The sequence below is a fragment of the Callorhinus ursinus genome, unplaced genomic scaffold, assembly GCF_003265705.2.
Source record: "Callorhinus ursinus isolate GAN/ISIS: 27379988/994484 unplaced genomic scaffold, GSC_fseal_2.0 scaffold79, whole genome shotgun sequence".
NCBI classification, from domain to species: Eukaryota; Metazoa; Chordata; class Mammalia; order Carnivora; family Otariidae; genus Callorhinus; species Callorhinus ursinus.
This window is the reverse complement of record NW_027397141.1, coordinates 2,840,871-2,868,475: the sequence shown is the minus strand read 5'-3', so window position 1 is coordinate 2,868,475 and position 27,605 is coordinate 2,840,871.

The window sequence follows — 27,605 nt, the reverse complement described above, 5'->3', positions numbered from 1 at the left end:
GGGGAGGGGGAGGAGGGGCAGGAAGGGGGAGGGGAGGGGGAGGAGGGGCAGGAGGAGTCCCGGTCCCGGAGTCTGACATGGAAGGGAACAAGGAGTGAGATGAGCAGAGGGCGGGCAGAGGAGCTCCCGGCAGCCCGTGGCCACCCCCACCTGAGTCCACGGGAAGGTTCTGTCTAGGGCTGGTCTGTGGTGATGCACAACCTTCGCGGGCCCCTGGAACCTGTTCCCCACCACCCAGTGTCCAAGCGACGGCGCTTTAGGGAGCCTGGGCCCGAGGCCAGCAGCTCGGCCCGGTGTGCCGGTTCTCCAGGCCGGAACGGGCTGCCCCACGGCCCCCTGCTCCATCCAGCATCGGCACTGGCGTTCCTTCTGATGAGAAGAGATCTCTCGATCCTCGGTTTCAGTTTGGAAACACAAACTGTGATTCAACCAAGAAAAAGCGCATTTCACAATCTATTCACGGTCACCAGTTCTCCCTTCCTAGGGATTGTGGGGCTGAGCGAAGAGCCGGCGCACCCCTCTCCAGGTACAAAACCTCATGGAAATATATATAATGCCCAGCTATGCAAATGTGCCCAGCAGTAATCGCTGAGGGAACCGGAACACTGAATTTCATGACTTTTGTGCATTTGAATTTTCTACCGTAATGCTGCATTAACGAAGGGCGTCTTCTTTTGCATTGAATTTATACCTAATGTGATTCCATTTTGCAATTCTTTACATATGCAGATGAGGTAGCTATAACGTTCCTGATGCAAAAACTGTTTTTGCTAAATCATATCAAAATGTTTCATGGATCACACCAAAAAGTGTTGATATATGGAAATTGCTCTTTTTCAAAAACTGTCCTTAAAATCCAAATGGTATGTTTTGAATTTCTTTTCTCTCCACCACACCCTCCCCAGTATTTATGGAGAATTAGAGGCAATGAACAATATACGGAGGCCGTGGCACAGGGGCAGGGTGGCCCGGACCAGGCTTGGGGTCACTGCCTTCGAAATACAGGGGCTGTGAAATTCACCCCAGCGGACAGAGCGGCCCAAGTTAGCATTTAGAAGGTCAGAAATGTGTCCTTACCTCAGTGCCTTGCGGGCAATGGAAGAGCTGAATAGCACCTCTCTCAATTAATTATACAAGATTTATGTTTCTTAGATACAAAAGAAGGTCTGCCTAGCTCCGTGTTACGTGATGTCTATTTTTAAACGGGATCGAGGCAGAGCTGCCGACTGTCAAGTGCAGGCCTGTGCGGTGCTCCGGCAAAGGGTGCTGTGGCCCAGGCCACATGCGGAGGGAGGGGCCGCCCCGGCCTGGGGAGAGAAGCCCGGACTACTCTTCTACCTCCACATCACACTTCCCAAATTCCTGAAGCAGGCTGAAAAGCGCAACCAAATCGGTCGTGTTGGGAGAAAGAGCCATTTTAGGTCTTAGGCAGAGGAGAATGAAAATGAATGTGAGCACAATTATAGAGATTAATGTAATTAGAAGGAGGGACAGTGGCCAGACACCAAAGACGCATCCTGAGCGTGGCCAGAAAGCAAGGTGGAGTGTGGAACAATACTCTCGAAAGGACAGGGTGGCCTGCTCGGCAGTTAATTGAGTTGAGCTGAAGAGGGAGAGCTTGACAAGCCGAGGGAGGGCGCATAAGCAACCGGGGGAGAATGTTCAAACAGACAGGGACACGGAGCCGGAACTAGTGCTGTCCAGCTGACAGAACTCTCTCCGTTGAGAGCACACGTCGGCCTGAGGCTGGCGAGGCAGAGCCAGAGCCGGTGCAAAGAGAGCAGGCAGATCCGCTGGTTCCACTGGCTCACTCCGCCGCAGCGCTCACCTGGCCGGGCTGCCAGGTCTTCCAGCCTGGGGCCAGTCTGAACCTCCCGGAACGTTCCTGGTGCTCTGTGGCTGGGCACACTGAGGAACGCACACCGTGAGGCAGACAGGAGGACATCTCGGCATCCTTCTGAGAGTGATTCGTCATCATCATGTGAACCGGCCTTGGGCTTGCACACATGCGCAAGTTCTGGCCCAGGCTGGACAGAGACACGGCGCCGGTGCTGGGCACGGGCACGTCTCACACTAACTAACAGCCGAAGGACTGTGTCTGTCCATGGCTTCGGCGTGGGGCAGGAGGGGTGGCTGCTGGGACCAGACTCGGAGATGAATACCGTGCCCTCACAGAGCAATGTGGTTTTGCATCCACATTCATACATCTAATGGTATCTTGATAGCATTTATCTAATAGATTCACCCTACTCTGGATATCTGTGCTATTGATTTTGTGCTCCTCGGCGTCCCTGAACGCGCTCCGGGCCGCTCCGGTTCTCCCCCCAACCCCGCCCCAGCCTGGGAAGTTCACACAAAGCCGGCTGGCTGAGGCTCCCCTTGTCTCCCAGGGCCAGAGGGAGAAAGCTCGGGAATGCTGGACACTTCTGTCTCCAGTGTGGATCCGGCGGCCATGACCCACATTTATGATCGTCCCCTATGTACTGCTTTCACGGTCTCATTAATAATTTAACGTTCAGAAAAACACAAGCTCTTCAAAGCAGAAAAAAATCCATTCAAAGCTAAATAACCTATTTTTGTGTGTGTCAGAGCTAAATGTCTCTACTGTGAAATGCCAGGTGTGTGGCGCGGGCCCGAGCGGCATGCGTTCCGTGGGTGGCTGGCCTCTCCCCACTCTGCCGATCCCAGCGGACCTGAAACCGCCTCCCAGTGACGGACAGTATGCGTTCGCGGTCTCCTATGTGAACCCAACCGCAAGTTGCCCTCACACGGGAGTAGATGAGTTGATTTACAGAGATTTATTCAATGACAAGGGTCCGTCTGCACAGCTCAAAGACACGGACCACAGGCAAACCGTTACTGAGCATTTCTGAAGTTACCAGCCAGAGCCTACACCCCACCAGCACCCTCAGCTCTCGGAAACTGCCGTGTTAACTTAATGACCAAACCTTTGCTTTCTGAATGGAATTATGCAGTGTACTGTGGAAGAAAGATACAAAACAGTCTGTCCTCTGCCAACAAGTTAGAAACCACCCTCACCACGGTTGGGCCGCAGAGGCCCGTGCTGAGACGCACAGGTGAGGTCCACGGGTCAAAGCACCACACCAGCGCCAGGCTTCTGGACCTGCTTTGGGACAGCGGGCACACTTCCCCAGGACAGGGCCCTGAGGGGACCAGAGGCTCTGAGCCTCCATGCAGCTCGGCCTGCTTCCCCTCAGCCCCAGCCTCTGCTGGGCTCCCTCTATCATGCTCCCACCTGGGAAGGGGACCTCTGCCCTTCTGACCTGCCCACTGACCTCTGATCTAGACGGCTCACTCAAAATTCAGTTCGGAATGACTCCAGTGACTGGTGTGCTCTCAGGCAAAATCTACATAATCTGCTGTCGAAGACTGCCAAGCCTTGCTTGACCCCAAGCCCCCCATTTCAGCAGCACGATCGAACGCCGAGGGTGAGGGGAAGAGTGGGGGGGGATCTTGCCCGGGGCTCCTTAGGGCACAGTGCCAGGATGAAGGACTCAGAGGTGGGGAACCCTCTGCAAAGGTGAAAATCAGACCCTGTGAGGATGCAGATGGAAAGGCTGAAGATGGTCCCCGGAACCGCCGCCGCACGGTACACCCTGTGTCCAACTGCAGCCTCTCACACCTGCTCTCCCACCCCGACACGCACACACACGTTCTCACTGTGGACTCCGAGCGCAGTGGGAAAAGTTCGCCCAGTGTTTGGAGGAGGTGTAGGATTAAATGGGGTGGAGCAGGGCCAGGGGGAAGGCAGCCGTGCCTGCAGCAGAAACACACTCCTCCAAAATTATCTCTTGTTTATGCTATTTTTTTAAAAACAATTTTGACTTTTACTCTTAGTAGAAGCATTTATAGCCTCCCAGATGAAGATAAATACTACCATTTCTCCTAAAATAGAACCCAATTTTAAACCACTCCATCCTTACAAATTTGACTAATTGAGGATGACAAAGCACGCAGCGCAATATGGCGACGATCTATAGAATTCGTCATTTCTTCTCCTAATAAAACTAGTTCAAAAACGAAACAGCGAATGTATTTGAACCCAAACTATTTTAAATAAGTTCTCATACTGCTTTTTCAAAGCTTACATAGGAAAAGTTTCTAATGCATTTTTTTTTTTACTTCTAACGACTTAATGTTTTAAAAACCGAGTTATGCCACCAGACTCAAAGATCACTTCATTCCCTTAAAGGTAATGCGCTATTTTGCCTCATTATAATAAACACCACCGTTTTTACCACTGCAACAGTTCCCGCTGCATTAGCATATTGTGGCTGAGGTATTGTTTTACTCTGACCTGTATAATAAGTGTCACATTAGCAAGACAACAAATCAAACGTTTGTTAATTTCCCTCGCTTTCCCACACAGCTGGTGGTGTTATCATGTCACCAGATTTTAATTAATATGATAAGTAACACTTGCAAGACAACAGCCGGATTTTTTTCCCCTCTGTGTGCGCGTGAGGGGCTATAAGCCTCATGTGTGTGTGTGCGTGCGCGTGCGCGCGTGCACACGCTCACGCCTGCACACACATGTGTGCAGAGGGGAGAATAGGAGAGGAAGCCAAGATGCTCACAAGGGCCTTTTGCAACACATTAGTCACTAAAAACATTCACAGCCCCACACAATGATATTTCAAATCAAACTTTCATTGTACCATTTTCTTTGGTTCTTCTGGATCAAAGACCGCCACGCACCAATGCATAATTAAAATCATAAAAACAGAACAAAATGCGTCAATTTTCATACCTGGGGTAGTTGTGTTTAAGGTTTTAGCATTTAAGAGAGAGGCGATACTGCTGTCTTCCAAAAGGCTTAATTGTAATTTCTCCAGCCTCCACGTGAATAGTAACGAATACATTTCTGACTTCTACAGAGACCATTGTGAGTGTTTTCCACGTGCAAAGGTCTGATCTGCACTGTTCTTGGGCAAGTCAAAAGTGCCATCTATTTGCAAAAGCTAGAAATGCAACCAAACCCAGACTGATAAATCCCTCCACCCATTGCAGCCTCCAGAGACTCTGACTTGGCTAACGACTGACCCAGAAACGTGGGTGAGCTCGGCAGGGGAAGAACACCCCAGTGCTAAAATACTAAAATGAAAATACAGTCCTGTAACACTTGCACGGTAAAATATTTTACAGTGCTGTCCCAAAATTGTATTTAAAACTCTTTCAATACATTTTTTAATAAAAACAAAGGCAGTATCTAATTCCAAACAATCCATGTGCTGTGAAACATTACCTGAGAATGAAAGTATCTTACCTTTAGATTTAGGAAAAAATAGATTCATTTAATATTTTTGTAATGACACAGTAGAAATTAAGTCTCTAACAAAATACTAACAGTAGAAACTCCTAAACCATTTCTGGAGAGAAAATGCCAATAAGAGAAGTGGTATTCAAAATCAGGACTCTAATGCTTCCTGATTTTGAATATTGAAAGAGAAAGGAAACCTCTTTCTCTTGGGAATGGAAAGCAGAAGGCCCTTTTAAAAAGCTGAAATTCTTCCAAATCTCCTTATTGTTATTTACCTTAGCACTTTTCCTTCTGTTGCAAAATACAAGATTTCCCCCAATGGATCCCAAACTCTAATATTCCACCCACATAAAATTAAGCCCCAGAAGCAGGATGGCACCTAATTCCCTATAAACAGTTTTCTGAGTGGGATTAAGCACAGTGGCAATTTCCACACGTGTGGGAGGTCTGTGCAGAGGCAAGGCCACCGAATCCAAGTAGGGACTGCGCAGGAGCTTACTGCCCCCCCTCCCCCACGGGAGCTGCCTGCAGAACCTTGGGCTGCAGGGCAGATCTCACTGCTTGAGCCGTTGTGTGCACGCAGGCTCCACGGTAGACCTCACTGTGGGTCCCTGGCCGTGGTTCTGACTGTGACTCTGGAAGCAGCGCCCCCTCAGACCCCCTTCCTTCTGCACGCGGCCAGTACCTAGAGCAAGTGCGCGCGCGTGCGTGCGTGCGTGTGTGTGTGCGTGTGTTGTGTGCGTGTGTGCATGTGTGTGTGTGTGCGCGGGGAACCACCGAGGGGCCCTCTGGCAGGAGCCAACTCCAGGGCCACTCACCTTTGCGCTCCGAAAGCCAGTAGAGGACTCACTCAGGGGCTCAGTCGATGCCCAAGGCAGGACCTGCTGCCCACAAGGGAGCCAGGGGCCCAGGCCACCCTCCCACACACACACCGAGGGGTCCTCCTTCCATGGCCCGTGCCACCTTTGGTGGCAGTGCCGTTCTGGAAGGATGCCATGAGGTCCTCTTCTCTTGTGACAGAGCCCAGGGCAGACAGAGCCCAGCCCGTCCCGCCATGGGCTGAGGCTGCTCCTTAGCAGTCTGGGGGCTACGGGCCCAGAAGGGGTCTCAAGAGGGCCTTTGGTTGCCCCCAACTCTGCCAAGGGAGAGCCGTCTAGATGGCTAACCTGAGGCACAGGGTAAACCCCAGAACTCCCTGGAGTCCCCAGAACCCTGTCACTGCCTCGTCTTACCATCCTTGGCCCACGGAAGGAGGACCTGGCCCTTCTCCGCCTTGGCTTTGGACCCATCTAACAGAAGGGCATCAGCGGAGGGCTTCCGGTGGTCAGTGGTCGGGGCAGTGCTCACTTTCCCCCAGAGGACTCCTGAGCCATCCCCCAAAGAACCGCAACCTCGTTTAGTTTTGTAAGTAGGAGTCTGGTGCCCAGGACACAAAAGAACTTATGTGGCCAACACCAGGATCTCCTGCCCCTCTCAGAAGATCAGCAGAGACCAGAGAAGCCGCGGGGAGCTTCAGGCAGACTTCCAATAAAAACTCAGAGAAATGCATGTTTTATCCTGACCAAAGAGGGGCAAGAGAGAGCCGTAATGTGCAAGGAGCCAAAGAACCAACCCTGCAGCTGAGGTTGGCAAAGGGGAGCAGTGCACACAAACATCCTAGGGGGCAGCAGCAAGGCTTGAACCCAGAAAGGGGAGGGGGGAGGGGAAGGAAGGAAAAGGAAGAAATGGAAGAAGGAAGGAGGAACAATGGGAGGAGGGAGGGAGGGAAGGGGGGGCAGAGGAGGGAGAGAGGGTAAGAAGTGAGAGGCAAGACATCTAATACATTAAAGCCAGAAATTGCCAGAATCTGGTCAAAGTGGCGGAGTATAAAATAATAAGATAAACCTGTTTATCTTTTTAAAAAGGATTTGGAATCTGTAAGGCAAATCGTCCTACCACTCACCAACAACCCCAAAATAATACACACACACATGCACACACACCTGTACAATAATACGGAACTCTAGAAAATCAGGACTGGTGGTGTTCTAACTGTGTCCTCGACACGATTACACATCGGCTGCTCTGTGCCAGTTCTCGGCCCGTCCAGGGAAGGCAGCCACAAACCCACAGCCGGCTCTCATGTTCCCCAGGAGCGGAGTGACAGGTACCAACCTTGTCTTCAAGGACACAGGTCAGAACGTCCATAGTGATACTTGAAATTAGGTGCAGGACTCCACTGATTACAAGACACACCCCTATCTTCTGCGCCACTAAGGAAAACCGTGGCCAGCTGTAATTGTGAGGTGCCCTGGATGGTAAGGTGCGTCTGATTTTAAAACTGTTAAATGTGAAAAATATCTCAGAATAAATTAAGTATGATAGCAAATATTTAGAAATCAAAGAGAAGATAGCATTGTACCAATAAGATATGTCATTAAGATTCAAGAGAATTCAAAGAAAAGTGTAAAAGCCCTTGTGATATCCTATCCATTTGCTTTCTACACATTTGGAAGGTAATCACAGAAAAAAAAATTTTGTTTTTAAAAGTCTGCCTACTTGTGCTCTCTATCTCTGTTAAATAAATAAATAAAAATCTAAAAAAAAAAAGGAATTCTTGAAAAAAAAAAAAAAGGCTCCCATTCTATAAAGCAAACCTCAAGGTTCCTCCTGATCTTTGCACTTACGGTCACACTGGCCCTCGAGAGAGGCTGGGGGGACAGCGAGCACCAGCGGGTCAGGGGCTGTGGACACTGGGCCCCCCACCTGCCCTACCTACATGGTGGGGGGTAGGGAAGGTGGAAGCTGAAATCCTTCCAAGCCACACAACGACACCGCCCAGCCGGGGCCTCGGTGGCGGAGGCACGGATACTGCCGGGAGGCCCCTCGCCCGCCCACCCGCGCCGATGGCAGCCTGCGGACGGTGCCCTGCAGCACACAGGAGGGCCGAGAAAGCAGGGCACATAGTAAGTGATGCAGGAAAATCGTGTTCTTGGTTAGGAGTTGCGTTTCTCAATCTCTCTCTCTCTTTTGGTTAAATTCCTGCAAAAGTGCACTTGTGATGCAAGTGAATAGGGCTCTTTTGTTGTTTGTGAGCTGACCCATTTGGCTGTTGCAAAAATCAAACAGGAATTGATTTTGAGGATCTGCCATGCAAGGGAAAGGAACACAAAGTGCAGACGAACACAACGCCAGGTCCGGTGCTGGCGTGCAGATCGATTCTGTACCTGCGCCAGGTGTCTGCCGCCATCGCGGGACCAGAGACACAAGCCGGCCTTCCCGCCCACGCCTGGCCTTTGGCACACGGTGTGTTCTTCTAGGAGGCACTGCTATTCTTATTTTCTGTTGAGAGTTATGTTGGGATTTTTTCTTAAGTCCCCCTACTTATAAAACGCCCAGGGAAGAAGCAGAGAGAGGAGAAACAAGACGAGAAAGGGGGAGACAGCGAGCAGTTTCTTACATTTAACCCCAAACTCCATTCACCCGCAAGTAGCGGGTAATGATCAGCAAGGAAGCTGACAGCCTCCCTGCTTAGGCATTCTTGTTCCCGTTAACAGGCTAGCATTACTCATCCCCCGGCCGCTCTGTTCGGCTCAGGAGCACCAGAGGAAAGGACGCTCACCACTTGCATTATGCAGCTCGCTTCTGCTAAGTTTAGCGATGACCCTGGGACTGGACATATCATCAATCTCACTTCTTATGCCTAGTTTATTTCAAACAAATCAGAAGTATATTATTGTCCCAGGGCTCAGGAAACGCACGTCCTCATGGGGCCGTGCTGCCAGGACAGGCTCCGGGAGGAACATGACAGTCCCGACCGTGAAGCCACTGTCCCATCAGCTCAAGGTGCTCTCTGACCTTGCCCACCACCAAGACCTCGCACGCACACCGGCGGCTTTGTTTTGCTCACATCATCTGGGAGTTACGTTTTATAGAGACACGCATAAATTCCTGCTCAGTTCTGGGAAAATGTCATGAAAGTATGCAGAAATATATATGTGGGGGTCTGTGTAAAGATCAGTTCTCGAAATGGTTTGCAAAGTATAAATGGGTCATGAGAGACACTGGAAATAGTCATCGTTCACTATGGGGGCAAAGTGCTGCTCAGCACGCACTGAATCCCCAGAGATGATTCTAGAACAGTGAGAGAAATCCATTCTCCCTGGATTTGCCACAGAGAGGAAGCAAGGGGGACACATCAAAGTGTACAGGACACAGGGGAGAATGCTGGAGTGAGCCAACCAAGCCCTCCAACAGGCCTTCCGCGTCAGGCAGGGAAAGGGAGGGATGCAGGCATGCAGCCGGCTTCAGACACTGCCCCAGCCCATCCCCCATCTGCTGAGTTAGCCTCAGCACCTGCCATGGTCAGCCACTGTGACAGCAGGTGCAGCTATGGGTGTGAAGGGCATAGGCAGAATTCCCGATCTGCCTCGGGTAAGTCATGCTCAGCCTCAGTGTCCATATCTGTAAAATAGAGATAGTACAAAATGTATAGACTTCTGGGAACTGTAGGCAAAAGTTGGATAGAATCTTATTCAAGGTCTCGAAGAAAGCCAATGAGAGCCTGTTATGTTTGAACTGCACGGAAAAGAATTATAATTTAGTGCTATACCAAGAAAATCTCCATAGAATACTATCTTTCATTTGTTTTCAATCATCCATCCACTCACCCTTCAATTTTCCACTCATCAATCCATCCATCTACCTACCCACTCACCCACCCATGCCTCCATCCACCCACCCGCCCACTCACCCATCTGTCCATCCATCCATCCACCTACCATCTACTCACCCACCCATCCACTCATCCATCCATCCACGCACCCATCATCCATCCACCCACATACCTTCCAACTACCCACCCATCTTCCATCCAACCATCCGTCCATCCACCCACCCAATCACCCACCCATCATACCATCCACCCCCTCACTCACCCATCTGTCCATCCATCCATCCATCCATCCATCCACCCACCCACTCATCCATCCATCCAACCAACATTTATTGAGTAGATCATCCAAGTGCCATGCCTTGTACTCAGTGCTGGGATATAACAGCAAGCAAAGTACAGTCTTTGCCTTCATGGGGTGTACCATCCAGTGAGAGGTCCTTCAGAAAATAACCAAAATCACATGACAAATGCAGGATTATAGCATTTGATGGTGGGGTGGGGGGGAACTAGGCAAAGTGAAGTCACAAATGATGACCTTATCAGGCCAGTCCAAGGAGTCTGAAGAGACTCTTCAGAGGCAGAGGCCAGGCTGAGATGGGATGAAAGCATAGGGCTCACTGGGAGAAGGAGTAGAAGAGAGGAAGGGGGAATCTGAGAAGTGGAAAAGACAGGCATGTGGGCAGCCATGCCACCTTCCTGTGATTGTCATAACAAAGTAGCACAAATGAGGTGGCTTAAAAAAAACAGACATTTACCCTCTCTCAGCTTTAGGTGAGAGATCAAGGTGTCTCAGGGTTAGCTCCCTCTGGGGGCTCTAGGGAGGGCCTTCCTGGCCTCTCTCCCAGCTTTCGGTGACTGCCGGCAATCCTCAGCATGCTTTGACTTGGACCACTTGGCAGCATCACTCCAATCTCTGACCCCAACGCCACATGGAGTGTCTCTGTGTCCGAATCTCTCTCCTCCTATGAGGACAACAGTCATTGCATATGGGCCCCCTGATACCCTACTCCAGATAAGGTCACATTCACCAGTTCCCAAGAGTTGGGACTTCAGTGTATCTTTTTAGGGAACACAATTCAACCCACAAGAGCCGGATATGGAAGATGAGATGAGCCAGGGATGAAGCTGGGGTGGGGGGCAGAAGGAAGACCCTATAAGCCTGGCAGGCCTGGAGAGAGATTTGGGAAGAGGTCGGGGGCGGGGTCCGGGATGCTAAGAGTGGCTTCCAAGAACTTGGTGGGGTGCTTCCTCAGCAACCCTGTGTAGAGGCACTGTGCCAACTGCAGGGAATCAGATAGCAGTCCCTGCAGCAACGGAGGCATCTGGGGAGGGCCTACGAGGCCGTGAACCGGAAGTGGTCTGGGAGGGGAAGAGCAGGCTGCAGAGGAGAAGCCTGGCCTGATGTGGCTGGAACGAAGGAAGAGGGAGGCCATGTCAGGGCTGCCTCCATGATCTGTGCTAGCACGTGAGTGGACACACGGTAGGTGCTTCACAACATCCGTTCGGTAAAAGATTCTAATTCCTCCCTCTTGATTCTTAGCGCTAACTCCGTGGGCTTGTCACTTACCTTGCCCCCAAATGGAAGGCAACTAAAGTTCCCAAACATTCTAGAAGGGTTCTGCTTGGTTCCCAATTCCTTCTAATGACTTTTCCTGCCAAGTACTAAATCAGATAGAACTAAAAGTATTTTCCATTTTGGAAAATCCCAATATAATTGGTCATACCAACTTTCTTTCAGTTCTCAAACTCTGAGTCTTTCCCTCTTCAGGCCCATGAGCTTGTTGTTATTCTGTCTGCCTGGAATATTCTCTCTGCTCATGCTGACCTGACTCTTGCTCTTCCTCTCAGGGGCAATGACCACTCAACCCAGGGAAGCCTTCCTGGCATTCTTTCTCAGTGCCTGGTCCCCCACAGCCCTTAGCACAATCTGGAATGACTTCTTTCAGTATCTCTTTCAGGTCTCCCCCTTCCTACAAACACTGCTCAGAGCATACGCTGCAAGAGAACCAGGACACCATCTCTTTGACCCTGCTGTCCACCACTCAGGTGTACTGAGTGTGGTTGGGCAGACTGTTTACAGTGTGAGGACAGCCCCTGAGGGAGATGGTGGTGGCTGAAATCCAGCTGGGACTCCGTTTGCCAAGCCACCCACCCTGGCACAAGGGGGCTGGGTCTACGCAGAGAGAGTCTGTTCTAATGCCCACCACAGGCACTCCCCGGGCAGGTGGCAGCCCTGTCCCCTTGACACCCCCCCTCATGCAGGATCTCACGCACCAAATCTTGACCACTCTAGGGTATAAAAGTGGTCTGACTAAGGCCAGATCTTTTAGGTCCGAATTTAGATGTGGGTTCTCAAAACATGGCGGGCATTCAGCCACCTGAGTCAGTGATTAGAAAGGCAGATTTGGGGCCTTCTAGATGTACCCTCTCTGACTCTGCCAGGTGTTCCCATTGATTCCATAATGAAGAGCAGAAACATCTTGGCCACTAAAGAAGAGCTAAGGAGACATCCACCCAGAGCCACACATCCTCCATCAGGACGAAACCAAGGCTTTGCCTATAGGCCTCCCTCTCTGTCCAGGGATGCTCACCATGGGTTTCACGTGCAAACACAAAACGGAGTTGTTCGTACATGCCTCAAGTGGGGTGCTTCCTCAGCAACCCTGTGTAGAGGCACTGTGCCAACTGCAGGGAATCAGATAGCAGTCCCTGCAGCAACGGAGGCATCGTGGTCTGGGAGGGGAAGAGCAGGCTGCAGAGGAGAAGCCAGCCTGATGTGGCTGGAATGAAGGAAGAGGGAGGCCATGTCAGGGCTGCCTCCGTGATCTGTCCTAGCACGTGAGTGGACACACGGTAGGTGCTTCACAACATCCGTTCGGGATGCCATGCAAGAAGCTGAGATACCGCCAGTCTGGACGTGCGCAGCGTGGATAGGAAGTATGCGGTGGGCTGTGCGGATAACGTGTGTGGGGTAAGGGCCGACACCCTGGGGACCGCCGCACACAGGCTGAAACGTGCACATCCATCTTCACTAAACTGCATTTTAAAAGTTACGACACCACCTCTATACCAAATCCCGGTTTAGAATGCGGCATCTTTCCTAACCTGCCTAATTACACACAGCTATTGGCCCAGGCACTCCGTGAAGCCTCTGGGGACGCCTGTGCCCAGCCGTCTCTAAGCCGCCTAATGACCCGGCTGTGCAGGCGTCCAGAACAGCCCTGAAGGAGGCGCTCACTCGGCCTGGAGACGCATTTGAAGACCAGCTTTGCCAGTTGTTACCGTATTTCTCAGGGAGACCAGACTGGGTGACTCTCGTTCCCAACACGTTGGCAGCCCTGAGCTGCCGCTTCCCACAACCGACCCGAGCTTCTCCAAGAGCCAGGCCATGACATGCAGGAGCATTTCCTCAGCAGACCTGCATGAGCACCATGCCTGCCCCGTCCTGGGTTTGCACATGGAATCGGGCACTCCCGGGGGGCCCTGCAGCTGGGGCTGCCACACGGGACATGGGGCCAGAGTCACCAGTGGCCGCACCACACACTGCAAGGGGTGAGCAGAGCCACAGGCCACGTGCTGAAGACCTCCCCGTCTCTGGGGCACTGCCACTCTCCTTCCTTAGTGTCCTTTCTCGGGGTGCCAGATGCCGTCAGCCCCAGCCCTCCGCAAATCTGAGATGGAGCTGAGAAATGGGTAGGGAGGGAACGGAGTGAGCTGCCCTCAACCAGGTGACCACCCCGAGCACAGACGCAGCATCTTCCCGGTAACTGAAGGCCCTTCCAGGACCTGGGCAACTCCTGTGGAGAGTTATTGCTCTCAGTTCTGGAGGCACCGGGGAGCAAAGGGAAGGAGGCAGGGCAAATCGCACCCGAGCAGTGCTGCCAACAGCTTTGGGGCTCACGTGAAGCATCTTCCCGGTGATGCCAAAACAGAAGTGGTGATGCTTCATGCAAGTATCCGTGTGTAGCGCCTCATTACCACAACCTCCTAATCCTTCACTGAACTCCGACAGTTCACCTCCTTGGCTCACAGCCACCCTAGGTCACAGAGGTCACAACGTGCTTCTCTCAACCTGAAGGAACGCAGGGAGCAGGGAAGGCGAGGGCCAAGTAAGGAAGCTTTACCAGAGCACATATTACTTAGGACTTCTTCGTTGAATGGAAAGAAGGTTATAAGATGGCAGATTTCATTTGGCATCCTTTATGGAAACATATCCACAAAATTATGAGAGTTAATACTTATAAATAATTCCACGCCAGGCCCTGCATTTTTTATCAGGACAAACTATAACTGCAGCATCATGACAGTACTCACCGGACAGATGAGTGGCCAGACGAGCACTGAGCCCGCCTCGTGGTGCCCTCAACAGCAGGGTGAAGTCAGACCCCCGGCTACAGAAAAGCATCGGCCTTTCGGCCTCGTCCTCTGTCTCCGCTCCAGTGCAGAAGGAGCCAGAACCTTCTCCCAGCTCAGTGACCCAGGCTGCACAGGGAGGGGCAAAGGAGCAAACGGACTGGAGGCAAGACTGAAAGAGCCAAACTGGACGAGGCTGAGGCCGGCCTCCGACAAGAGAAAGGGACCAGGGGCTGTGGGGTGTCTTTGAGTATGCCTGCCAGGTTACTGTTGAAAGTATCAACTGGAAAAACTACACAAAACTGTATAAACGTAATTCAAATGGTCTTAAAATACTGTCCCAAAGAATGATTCTACCACATGTAAATAGCTGATTACAACGTTCATTGGAAGTGCCTTATTTTGCTGTCGTTCCAAAATACATAAATAGACACACTTCCTCCAAGAAAAGCAGGTAAAAAGTGAAAAAGAAAAAACAGTATTGACTTAAGATTAAAAGTTATGCTTAAAAAGAACAGCATTATACCTGCTCACAGGTGCATGAAAAGAATATTTTCTGGTAAGCAGGGGCAAAAAAAGGCAGAGATTGGAAAATATCCTTTCTTTTAGAAATAAATGTCTGAAAATGGCCATTCACTGCCTTTCCAAGTTCCAGCTCTGCTGTTAACACTAGAAACTGAACTGTAATCCTTGAGACCATTAGACTCTTCAGACCATCCCCTCAGAGGAAGCAAGCCATTATCCAGAGTGAGTTTAGAGGCATTTTTATGTTCTTCCCACTGTATGAACAACTGCCTCTCAAAATTCACTTAAAAGTAGATGTTAGCATGAAAAGAGTAGAGGCTCTGGGGCTCAGCCAGGCTTTAGGCCCCCCTCATCCTGAAGCTGTTGATGGAGGAACTGCTCATCTTCCCGGCTTCTTCCAGGGGTAAAGCCTGCTCCGCTCCCCTCACCAGGGCAGCGCTGAATCCAGCAGACCCCTCAGTATGACCAGACCACAGCCAGTCGGAAAGGCTGTCAAGGGACAAGGTGGAGCCCCAAGTCTGTTTTCTCTGAGGGCCCCAAACCCTCCAGAGCTTCCCCTTGGGAACCCTGGTCAACGCCCCTGTGGACACAAGCAGGAAGGTGAGCTGGCCGGTGGCCCTGAGTTTTGGTCCTCCCTCCAGTTTCCTTCGCTGGCACATAAATCCCCTGGAAAAGCTAAAATTATCTCTTACCTAGATTTCCATACACTGTACCCTTCATTCTAGCAGTACTCCTCATCCGCTACTATAGCCCCTCACACTAGTACTTCTGCACAGGCCCCCTCACACACTAGCAGCTCTCCCACTAGTACCTCCCACGCTGGCGCCCCTCAAACACTATTATTCGTCACGTGAGTACCCCTCACACACTGGTACCCCTCATACTAACACCCCTCACACACGGGTACCCCTCACACCAGCACCCCTCACATACTATTATCCCTCATAGTAGTACCTCTCACACTAGTACCCTTCCCACCGGTACCTCCGACACTGGTACCCCTCACACTGGTAGCCCTCACAGCCTCCTAGTAGCCACGGGAGGGGACAGGAGGCCAAGAGTAGTCAAAAGTACAACTCACAACCCGAAAACCTAAGTGGGTGGGAGCTCTCAACTTGAAACGCACCGGATGAGGCGGCTTCACTGATCACTTCGACTCAGTCCCACGGATGGAGAGCCCAGGCTTGCACAACACCACGCCGATGACCACACGAACAGAGGAGCTCCTCACGCGGGGGCCACCCCGTGAGACACACAGAGGGTAAATGAAAGCCACTCTGTGTCAGTGATCATCAAGAGGTGATCAAAATGGGCACAAGGAGAGGTCAGTTAATTTAGCCTTGAAGGGGAAACGACAGCACAGAATCGGGGAGAAGGGAGTTCCAGAGAAGGTAATGGGGTGGAAAAAGTGTGGATGCCTGTTATTGAACAGGATGCCTTCCCACCTTCAAAAATATAGAATAACATGTCGAATGGAAAATAAATGTCCCCCTCTTTGAGTTAGCTGCCAACTAAAAAGAAGGAAGGTTCGTTCTCTGAAAAACAGGCTACACATTGCAGGTTCCTGGGTTTCTCTATCAGAATCTAGCCTGCTAAAGAGTCTTACTTAAACTTGAACTTCAGCAACTTAATTCTCTTAGTGAGCTCGAGGCTAGCACAGCCCTTCCTTGCATGAAATCCTCAGCAAATAATGACAACAGATATACTTGGGGCCAGGCAACAGGTCAACATCTTTCGAACATGAAATTTATGGAGACTGTCCTTAGAGGCAATACCTGCGTTTATCACATGAAGTGCCAACATATACTTTAGGCAGTTGCCATCTAAAAGATCTTTCTAGAAACTCCAGCACAAACCAAAAGGTACACCATCGTGACATTATTTGGTGATACAAACAGGCATAATCTGGAAAACAGTGATTCTAGAAAAAATCTTTATTGCCACAGTGCTTACTACCCAGCAGCAGGCAACACACTAGGTCCTGGACACACGAGCTCAAACCATGGTCCTCCTCCTTCACCTGCTCGGGGCCCAGCGGGGGTCAGTGCAGATCGGCTTTTTTGGCCATACTCTAAAATCTTGGGGGCACACTCAACCTTTCTCCCTGAGGAAAAGGAACTCTGAAATGCTCCCAGACATTATGGAGTCTGGCAGAAACGTAACTTGACCCTGTGTGACGTGGCACGCTTATCTCTCACAGCATGCCGTGACCAGAGGGCCAACATCTGCAGCGTTGAGCCTGGATGAAAATAAGGACTCGTCAACTCAAAGGGGACCGTGGGACCTGTGAGAGGGAGCGGTATGCCTGGAGAGCAGCCGCACAGGCCTGGGATGAAGAGGAAAGGCAGGAAGCAAATGGCAGACAGACAGGAGTGAGGGCATATGGGAGTGCAGGGGCCATGGGAAGAGAAGTTTCCAGAAGAGGCAGTGCCCCTGAAGTTTCAGATGAAGAAAGATGTTTGGTAAGATGCCATCATCAGCAGTGGCCACGTTGCAGGGAGCCGAGGAAACAGAGGGTGGGAAGTGGCGACAGCTCTGTGTAATTCTGGAGGAGAGAGGCCCGGTGTGGTCCCTCGCTCTTCCACGGACTCGACAAGGACCCACTGAGAATGGTCCCATGCTGGACATGGTCAAGGTGCTGGCAACACACGGGGCGTTAATTCTGTGTTGCCACCATAGCAAACTGCCACAAGTTCAGTGGTTTAAAGCACCACCAGTTTACTCTCTCACAGTCTGGAGGTCAGACGTCCAACACGGGTCTGTGGGGCTAAAGCCAGGATGGTTGCCTTTCCCAACTCGCACACACCTCGGCTTGCGGCCCACCTCCTCCATCTGCACACGCAGCCGCGCTGCATGTCTCTGGCCCATCCTCCATTGCCACATCATTCTCTCTGGCGGAAGCCAGGCAGGTTCTCTGCTTTTAGGGATCCTGTGGTTAGATTGGGTCCCAGGGACAATCTGAGTGATCCACGATGGTCTCCCACCCCGTCCCCTTGGCCAGGTAGGGGTCACATTCCCAGGCTCTGGAGATTGGTCTGGGGGCCCCTGTGGGGCCGTCATTCGGCCAACAGCAGAGAGACTGCAAACCTCGGAGCCCAGTTCACACAGCCAACTGCAAACTCCGGCCACAAGTGTGAGGAGCCTGTGCCCTCCACGAGCCGAGAGCTGGCAGGTCAGGTCAGCAGGAGTCGCCCTCTCCCAGGAGTGGGCATCCTGAGGCTTCCTTCTGGGACAGCCGAGAAGCCCACACTGCACTGGTGCAGAGGGAAGCGGACTCAGTGGGCACTGGGGCCGGAGGGCACAGGCCTGGGCTCGCCGGTGGGGGAAATGAGAGCTGCTCGCTGAGGGTACGAAATGGGCAGGCCACTGGGCAGGACTTTCTCCAGCGGCTGAGGCACCCCTAAGGCTGCGGAGAGAGTGGATCAGAGGCTGACAGAGTGGGGGGCAGGGCTGACAGGTGGGTGGGAGACAGCGGTGCCAACGGTCAGATCCATCAGCCAGTCGGGGCAGGCCGGAGAGGGGTGCAGAGGCAGCAAAGCAGGGTGTCTGGATGGGGCTGAAGTTAGCCATAGGTGTCACCAGGGTCAGAGGAGAATTAGGGTTTGCTCCTGAGGGTGTTCAAGTGGGCCTTGTTCCCGCGCCTGCTCTCCTGTTGTCTTAGGTGAGTGTGGGTGCTGGTGTGCACACGGGCAAATGCACACGTGTGTGGGTGCACGAGTGTGTACGTGGGTGTGTGCACGTGTGCGTGAGCGTGTGCACACACGAGCTTGGGGGAGGGCATGCTGTGGGGAGGTCAGGCCTGTCTTCCGCTCGGGCTCGAGGCGAGCAGCGGGCCCGCCTGGCACAGGGAGGGGCAGCTCCCGGGAGAAGCCTGCTTCCTGGGCAAGCACGCCAGGGCCACACGACGGTGCAGAGATTACTTCCACCGAAGTGCGCGCACACACGCTTTGCTCTATTCTGGCCGGTGCCTGCTCAGGGAAGGAGGGGGCACCTGTGTACGGACATGGCTGACCTGATTGATCTTGGCTTCTAGGCAGGGACAAAGATAGTGAGGTGACAGAAGCTGGGATTCTCCCCAAGAGCAGTGCAGACTCCCCCAATCTCACATGCAGTTCTGGGGATGCATGAGGGGCTCAGGTCCGGCAAGCTGCCCGAGGCTGCTCTCCTCAAGGCAGGTGGGAGAGTGCAGGCCCCCCAGGCTGCCACATAAGCACGCTTGAGTCATCAGTCTCGACCCGTGTACTGACCCTCCATCGGTGAAGGCCATCAGGCCCACGCAGATTCTGCCTGATCCCCCAGGAGAGGCTGCAAGTCACGGCAAAAGGTGGGACAGATGAGGGTCTGACCTACCACAGCGGACAGGACCCCAGAGCCTGCTATGGGCTCCCCATCGCTAGAGCCCGGACACAACCTTCTGCTTCACAGGCCTAGACAGCATCCGCACTGTCCACTGGCCCTCCTCACTCTTCAAGGGCAGAGGGATGCTGTCACCAGCAGAGGTTCCTCGGACGTGTGGCCCATCGCAGCTGAGACCCCACTCCCAAAACAGTGTCTTGCCCAGAGCAGGGCCTGATAAATCCTTGGCCGGCTGAAGGAGCAGGCCCAGGAGGAGCTCCAAGGCGTCCACACAGGGTCCTTGGACGTCAAGCATCGGCGGGGGCAGACTGCAGGTGGAAACTACTACTGGGAACTCTTCTCATGCCTCCCAGACCACGGCAGAGCCTTCACGAAAACTCCCGAGTGCCCGCTGCCAGGCCTCGTGAGCCGTGACCCCACTGAGACATGAAGGAGTGAAAAACACAGAAACAGCAACTACTTCGGGCTTGAAACCCAAATTTCTTAAATGCCCTCTCAGCGTCAGGAGACCTGCTCCTGACATCACTTGATGTGTGTCTCGATGCAGTGGCACCTTCCAGTCCCATCTGTCCGCAGAAAGCCACCCAGCTCCCAGGCCTTCCTCCCTGCCGAGCTGAACAATGAGGTGGGGGGGTTTCATCACCATTTCCAGTGTTTTTCACAGGCTTGATTTAAGAAGGGAGGATTCCCCCCATATTTTCGGTCTGATTATCAGACAGAGGTGGACAATGGATTGAGAAGAGCCACTCAAGGAGACAGAGCTCTCGTGTGTAACAGCTCCTCCAATCATCAGACGCTACTAAACGATTATTGATCCCGCTCACATCGGGTGATAACTGAGCATTTTCCACTTCTTTAAAGTGCTGTTAGCTAGAGACTCCAGTCAATGAAGAAGCAGTAGATTTCCTTTAAACACAGCTCAATACAATAAACAGCTCACACTGAAAGTTCAGAGTTCTTTAATCTCAGTGAAACAAATAACTACCCAGCACAAACATACAGGCTTGCTCGCAGCTAAATGCTTTATTACAGCACCAGCACCCAAGGAGGTCATTTAATATGTAACCTTAGCTACCACTCAGACCCGCTGACATAGAAGGACCATCTCCCCCTGCTGTTTTCAGCGGTTTAAACACAGGGATAGAGAGCCAGGGCTGGGAAGTGGGGCTGGTAACTCAAGGGACAGTTGTCAGCCATCTGAGTGGATTTCTTACGGCCTCAGGCCCTGGAGCCGCAGACACCGGTCCGCGTGGGCCCACTGGGCAGAGTGATGGTCCAGTGAATATCCCGTGAGGCTCCTGTCACCGAAGATGCTCATCTGTGATTCCTGCTCTCCTGGGTATCTGGTCTGGCCAGTGACAAATGGGTGCTATTCTCCAGATGCATCAAGCTTTTGTTGAGGGTCCGGAGCACACTCCAGAACATAAAACCAGGAAATCGACGCATAAGGAAATCAGCAGTAACTGTGGGACTAATCTCTCTGTGGCATCTGCAGTTAGCCAAAGGGCTGACCACCGAGGCTCGGGGTCAGGTCAAATGACCAGAGAAGTCAATGAAAAGTGGTTTCCGTTATTTATTTTGACATATTTTTTCCCAATGTGAATGGCTTCACGTTTTATTGTATTAAAATAAAAGCACAGCATTTCTTCAGACAAAGGCATTGTCATCACTCTGGGGCAAGTGACCGACTGTGCAGGGCCCCGTGCCCTTGGCTTGTCCACCCAGCCACTGGGCATCTGGTAAATAGTGCTCTGTGCGGAGAGGAGCTGTGGTCGGGGAGAAGAGCCCCAACAGTTCCTGGTGGACAAAGGTGTCGCAGAAGGAGGGGCTCTGCGGGGCAGGGAGTGTGTGTGCATCCGGCTAGAAGGACGGTGTGGAGCTGGGGCCCAAACGGACTGAGGCTGCCCATGCTGTCTGATTCTGTCTTTGTGAACCCAGTCGACACATATTTGTGTGTTGGGGTCCCAAAAGGTTCACGGCTAGTCCTGCAGTTGAGCAGTGAGCTCCACCAATGAGCACTGCAGGGAGGAGGGGTAGAGGACGAGTGTGGTGCACACGGGCCCAGCTCAGGTGTCCAGGAGGCCCCTGCAGAGGGGGACACTTGCGCCAAAAGCCTTCACAGGGCAAGCGGCAGGTGCAGGAGCCGGTGCACAGGGGACAGCGGGGGACAGCGGGGGCAGCAGCGCCCCGGAACACATGGAGCAAGTGGCGGCGGCGCCTTCAAGAGCCCACGGTAAGGGACTCCGACAGTTAACTGCACGCCCTTGTTCAAGCAGTATTCACAACGGCCCAAAGTGGAGGCAACCCCAGTGTCCGCTGACAGACGGCTGACAAAGTGTGGTCCATCCACATCATGAGCGTGCCTCACACATCCCAACATGGATGGACCCTGAAGGCATCATGGGCATGAAATAAGCCAGGCACAAAAAGACAAAGACTGCGTGATTCCAGACAGAGGAAGGACCTGGAGTCATCAAATCTACAGAAACAGAACTTAGAATGGAGGCACCCAGGGCTGGGAGCAGGAGTGGGGAAGGAGCTGCGGTTTGGGGAGATGGGAAGTTCTGGAGACGGACGGTGGGGCTGCCCAGCAGCAGGAATGTGCTGAATGCCACTGGCAGCACATGGAGAGTGCTTAGGACGGCTAGTTGGACGCTGTGTGGGTTTCCTTTAGCGCAGTGGAAACAAAGGAACCTGCAGGCGCTCTCAGGTGATAGGTGACCCAGTGGGAAAGCAAGAGGAGCTCTTTCATTTTGTCTGGATTGAGCATCTTCTGCAAGACATTGGTGGGAGGAGGCAGGTCAGGGCCAAGTCTGCACTGTTAAAGAATGCCTCTGACTTCCAATGCAGGAGGGGCCGGGGAGGCCAGCGGGGGAGCAGGGAGCTCGGGCACCTCTGGGCAATACCCTGCACTCGAGCAAGGGCATGGAGTCCTCGAGGAGGCTGCAGGGATGGAGGCTGTCAGCAGAGGGCCCGACACAAACATGACAGACATGCCAAGGGCTTCCTAAGTGCCCGGCTCTGGTGCCCCAGCAGACTGCACTGCAAGAGAGATGGCCGTGCGCCATGGACACAGACGAGGGAGGGGGCCGGGAGGATGCTATTGAGGTCACAGTTGCAGGGGCTCGAGAGGGTGGGGCCAGTGGCTCTGTGGTCCCCCAGGAAACACATGCTTCGCAGATTTCCAGCCCTCAAAATGCAAAGACAGGAGGGGGCCACATTCCAGCATCACTTCTCCAGGTACGCACTTTGCTGTTTGTGTGTTTTGTTTTCACTGTTTTCACTATGATGTCTTTTAAATCTTTGAATGGGACTGCCTCTAGGTTGGCAATGCATTCTGTACTTGGCCACGGTCTCAATAAACCCGCCGGCATTCATTAGATGTAAGAACACGGGAGAAGCAGCGATCTGTTTGAATCGTGGGGGAGGGAGCATGCACAAGAGGCTCTAAGTAAAAGCCTTCCGAGTCGTGGGTGGGAGGGCACAGCTGTCAGCGACCGCACCGTCTGCAGTCGCTCTTTCCTCTGCAAAAGCGAAGGAGAAACGTGGCCAAGTCCTCAGTCACTGCCCAAAGCACAGAGGTACGCAAACACTCCCACGTGGAAGCCGGAAGGGGCACCAGCCGAGGTAAAGGGCCCCCCTGCTGACACATCCCAGATTTGGGACTGTCACCCCGAACGAGCGTGCCTAAGATGAGGGTGCTGGGTGCAGATGCCGGTGAGCTGGCAGTGCCGATCTGGGGTCACAGAACACTGGGTCCAGAGCCCAGCTTCACCATTTACCATCTGTACGACCTCAGACAAATAACCCGCCTGAAAAACGGTGCTGGCGGGGGCCGTCTTGCAGGGTGGTTGGAGGACCACATTTAAAGGGAGCCTGACTCGTGGTGAGTGGCACACAGGTCAGCTGCTCTTATCATACTGGAAATTTTTATCATCAACCTCTCTGAGCGCCAGCTTCTTCGGCACAGCATCCAAATGAGGGACAGGTCTGAAAACACCAGGTGCAATGCCTGGCACATAGTAGGGAGTTCTCTTCACCTCCCCTGGGCAGGTAATAAAACGTACCTGTTATCACTTTTCACTGCTCACTTCACATCATAAAAACAACAGCAGCTAATAAAGATGGAGTCCTGACTAGGTGGCAGGTGCCACGGAAAACGTGTTCCACTTGTGAACCTTGCTTTCTGTTCACAGCAGCCCTCTGAGGTGGAAAGCACTAATAATCCCCTTTTATCTCACAGGAAACAGAGTCTTACAGATGGAGGACTGACCCACTGTCCCTCGGCCAGTAGGAGGTGGAGCCCAGCTTTGCCCGGGTGAGCGGCCTGGGAAGGCACAGCCAGGACCCCTGGAGTCGGGGGCTCCCCCAGGGTTAGCATCCCAGCCCTGAAATAAGGGCATGACTGTCCAAGGGCAGCAGCGGGACACGTGGGCCAGCAGGGGAAGCAGGGCCCAGTCAGTGGGAGCAAGAAAGAACAGTCCATCCGGGTGGCCACCCAGCTGGTCCTGGCTCGGGCCTCCCTGAGGAAAAGAGACCTTCACTCTACGTGGGGAGGGGGGAAGGTGACATGAGCACAGGCTTACAGGTATTTAGACAGATTGAGTCCTCATTTCTGTACATCAAAAATGGTCAAATATCGCCAATCCACAACCTAATATGTATTAATAAATTAGTTGTAATTAATCTTATGGTTCAAAGTCAGTTCTTCCCATTAAATAGGGTTTTGTCCTCTTAAATTCTAACATAAAATAAACACCCGAAGCATTTTCATCCAGAATCAAGACAGGATGAGGGAGGGGGTGAGGCCAAACCCTGTGACATGGGGTCCTACAGAACAAGGAGTGTGGAAGCCCACGGAAAACCATTCCAGAAGACAAACCGCACCTCACACAGCCTAACTCAGGCAAACTGCTGCGCTCGAGGTGTGAAAGAGGCTGTGTGCTGTTCGCACACATCCCAGATTGCTTCCAAGGTCCACGGCGTAAACCAGGCCTTCGGCAAGCTTGTCGCTTAGCAGAGAAAGGAGGACACACTTGCCTCGGAGACCCCACAGAGCAAGCGGCCTGGTAGGAACGTGTGTTCATGTTTTGCTCAACCTGTGTTACGTGCTGCGTTGAGTATGTGCTTGCAAGCGCACGTACCATTAAAAAGCAAATTAACAAATGATGAATGTTTTCTGGGAAAAAAAAAACTATACTCCTCCTGCACTTCCAAAAATCTCGAGCTCTTGGGGATTCACTGAAGTGAAACTAAAAGAAAGTCTGTCTTACTGTAAATGAGTGTGGCCAAGTGGCGGGATGGAGTTGAGCAGGTGCGGGAAGGTACATGACGAAAACAGAGGAGCGGAGAAGCGGAGCAAGGGTCTCAAGGGCTGCTTTGCACCGTGCCCATTCTCAGTGAGACAGGTGCCCCCTGCCCCCCGCCCCCCCACTGCCGGGGACAGAGGGAGCAGAACACTGCGCCATAAAAGACATGAGCACACAGGTAGTTCCTCAGCCAGAAAGGGAACAAGTTGGAAAGGTCAGGTTCTCAGGGGTGCTGACAGTCACCCCAGATCCAGAAGCCAAAGCAAAGCCTCTACCTAAGCAGCGACTCCAGAGCTCACCTCCTGGGCCCGTTTCCTCCCAGTGGAAGGAGGCTGGCTCACAGCACACGGAAAATCAGAAAGTCCTTTCCCCAAAGCCAGAGTCTTCCAATCTAACAAAATCTCCATGCCTGTTGGCCCCTCAATGACACGGATTTCAGAACCATGCCTGCGCATAAAGGCCAGTTCTTGCCTATGCACATGCTATGCTCGCCCCAGACTTTGCGCTCCCGGGTGGGCAGGGGGGTGGTGTAATGAGACATGCTCGTATCCAGGGAGAGCCAGCAAGCATTACAATTCCCTCCTTTGTCGTTGATGGCCAGACGCCACAGTCCATGCTTTCTGCCGGGGCGAGAGAGACAGGAGAGCATATAAAGAAGAAAATCTCTCCTCAGAGCCCAAACAGAACATCGCAGGCCCTGTCACCTGTCTGGTCCAGCCTCTACAGAAGGCAGGGACTGCAGGGAGAGCCTCTCTGGAATGTTCCGCCACCACCACAGGAGAGACGCTGGGTGGTACCCAGAGATCTGCCTGGCCTTCCCTCCCGCTCCCAGCCTAGAGAGCCCAGTTCAAATCCCACACCTGCCAGTGAGCTTGCTCTGGTCAGAACCACAGAAGGCTAGGATGGGAAGGAAACAATCTCACGACCATAAGAGCTGACACTGATTGCTACATGCAGAAGCTGCGCAAAGTGTCCTACAGAGGGCAACTCGTGGAACCCTCAGAGCCCCAGAGCCCTACAAGGGTATGAGCCCCGTCTTCCATTGAGGAAGTGAGCAGACAGAGCGTACTTAGGGTGAGTTAGCCGCCATCTGCCATCCAGGACACAGAAGAAACAGGATTCCAAGCCCAACAGTCAGTTCTGGAATCCTCGCTCTCACCCTGTCATCAGCCAGACACCGCCACCCCCACCCTTCCCGGGCTTCAACTCCCCAGCACGAGCTTCTCTTTCAAACTCCCATGTCCACGACTGCACAACCACACTGCAATTAACCTGTGCTGTCAGCAGTATTTATTTTATCTTATGTGTTAATAAAGTCTTTTTTTTTAAAGATTTTATTTATTTATTTGACAGAGAGAGACAGTGAGAGAGGGAACACAGTAAGGGGAGTTGGAGAGGGAGAAGCAGGCTTCCCGCCGAGGAGGGAGCCCGATGTGGGGCTCGATCCCAGGACCCCGGGATCATGACCTGAGTCGAAGGCAGACGCTTAACGGTTGAGCCACCCAGGCGCCCCTGTGTTAATAAACTCTTCATGGCTGATTATGTAGACCTCATCTCCCTATTTTTATTAGAAATTCCCTTAAGGGCTAGGAAATAAAGTCTCTCATGCTTCTAGTTATGGTGGCCCTAGTTCTGGACCAATATGGGGAACAGATAATCCAGCAAAGGGTCCTTACACCACTTCTGGGTCCAAGAGCCAGCCTTGAAGATGTGGTTTGCATGGTAAAATAAAGAATTAAGGGAGCATTTCAAAGGTTTAGGTGGTTTCTCTTTATGGAAGTATTCCAGCCAGTCAGTGAGTCAGGACCCGTGCACTCAGAACATCACCGTTTCATAATGTCTAGTAGATCTAGTCATTGGGAAGAATAACACCAACTTCACAAACATGAGACAGACGGACACTGTGTGCCCACTGATGGAAAAATGCATCACCACCTGTGGGACAGTCTTGCCAAAAGTTCCCCCCTCACTCTCATTCAGGCTTTCTCAACTCGGCACGACTGACACTGTGGGCCCCCAGTTCTCTGCGGTGGCTGTCCTGCACATCACCAGTGTTCAGTACCACCACGGCCTCCACCCACTAGATGCCACCAGCAGCCCCCCAGCTGTGGCATCCCCCAGTGAGAACCTCTGCATCCAACCACCAATTTGGAGGAAATACAGGGGATAGAAGAACACGTTAAATACACCATGGGGATGCAATCAATAAACCTCAAATAGCAGAAAACCCTATAGAACAAACAACTCAATTTCCTCAACTCACAACACAAGAACTGCAAGGGGAAAAAACACAAAAACACAATGGTGGAGAAAAATCTACAGATTAAAAAAGGCTTAAGTGCAATCTATAGATCTTATTTGGATCTCGATTCAAACAAAAATTGTTAAAAATTATGGTCTGAGACTACTGGAAATTAGAACACTGGCTATTTGGTGATATTAAAGGAATAGTTGTGACATCATTACCATTATATTAAAATTTGTCCTTCTGTTTTAGAAATATACACTGAAATGCTTACAGATGAAATAATATGACATCTTGGATTTGTTTCAAAAATATGAGATGGGGTAAGTGAGAAGAGGTATGTCTGAAATCAGACTGGCCGTACCTGGCTAACGATTGCACCTGGGTGGTACATAAGCATGGGTTCGTTATATTGTCAGCTTCTTTCTTATATATTTGCAATTTTCTTTAAGAAAACATCTCAAAAAATCAGGAGGCTTTTAACAGGAAGAACTGTCTTGTGAAGTCTGCTATGAAGGGCACCACAGCCTTGGTGCACAGCCCTGTCTACACTCCGCTGATGGCAGGTGTCTGACAGATGGCAAGGCTTGGTTTCTTAATGTGTGGACTCTGTTAGACACTCAAGAATGATTTCCATAACCCACTCCAGGGACGGACTTCCCAAGAGGAAAGAGTGATGCACACGAGCCGATGAGATGTATACACTTCAGAATGCTAACAAATGAACCTGAAAGGAGAATCCAATATTGTATTCTTTTGCTGCTCTGCAATGCAGTCCTGGAAAAGGCCTTGGAAGGGGAAGCCAGAAGACCCCTGAGGGTTCTCCACTCCGTCTGTCTCAGGCCACCCCAGCTGGCCCTCCAGGCGTGTGCCCACACCGTA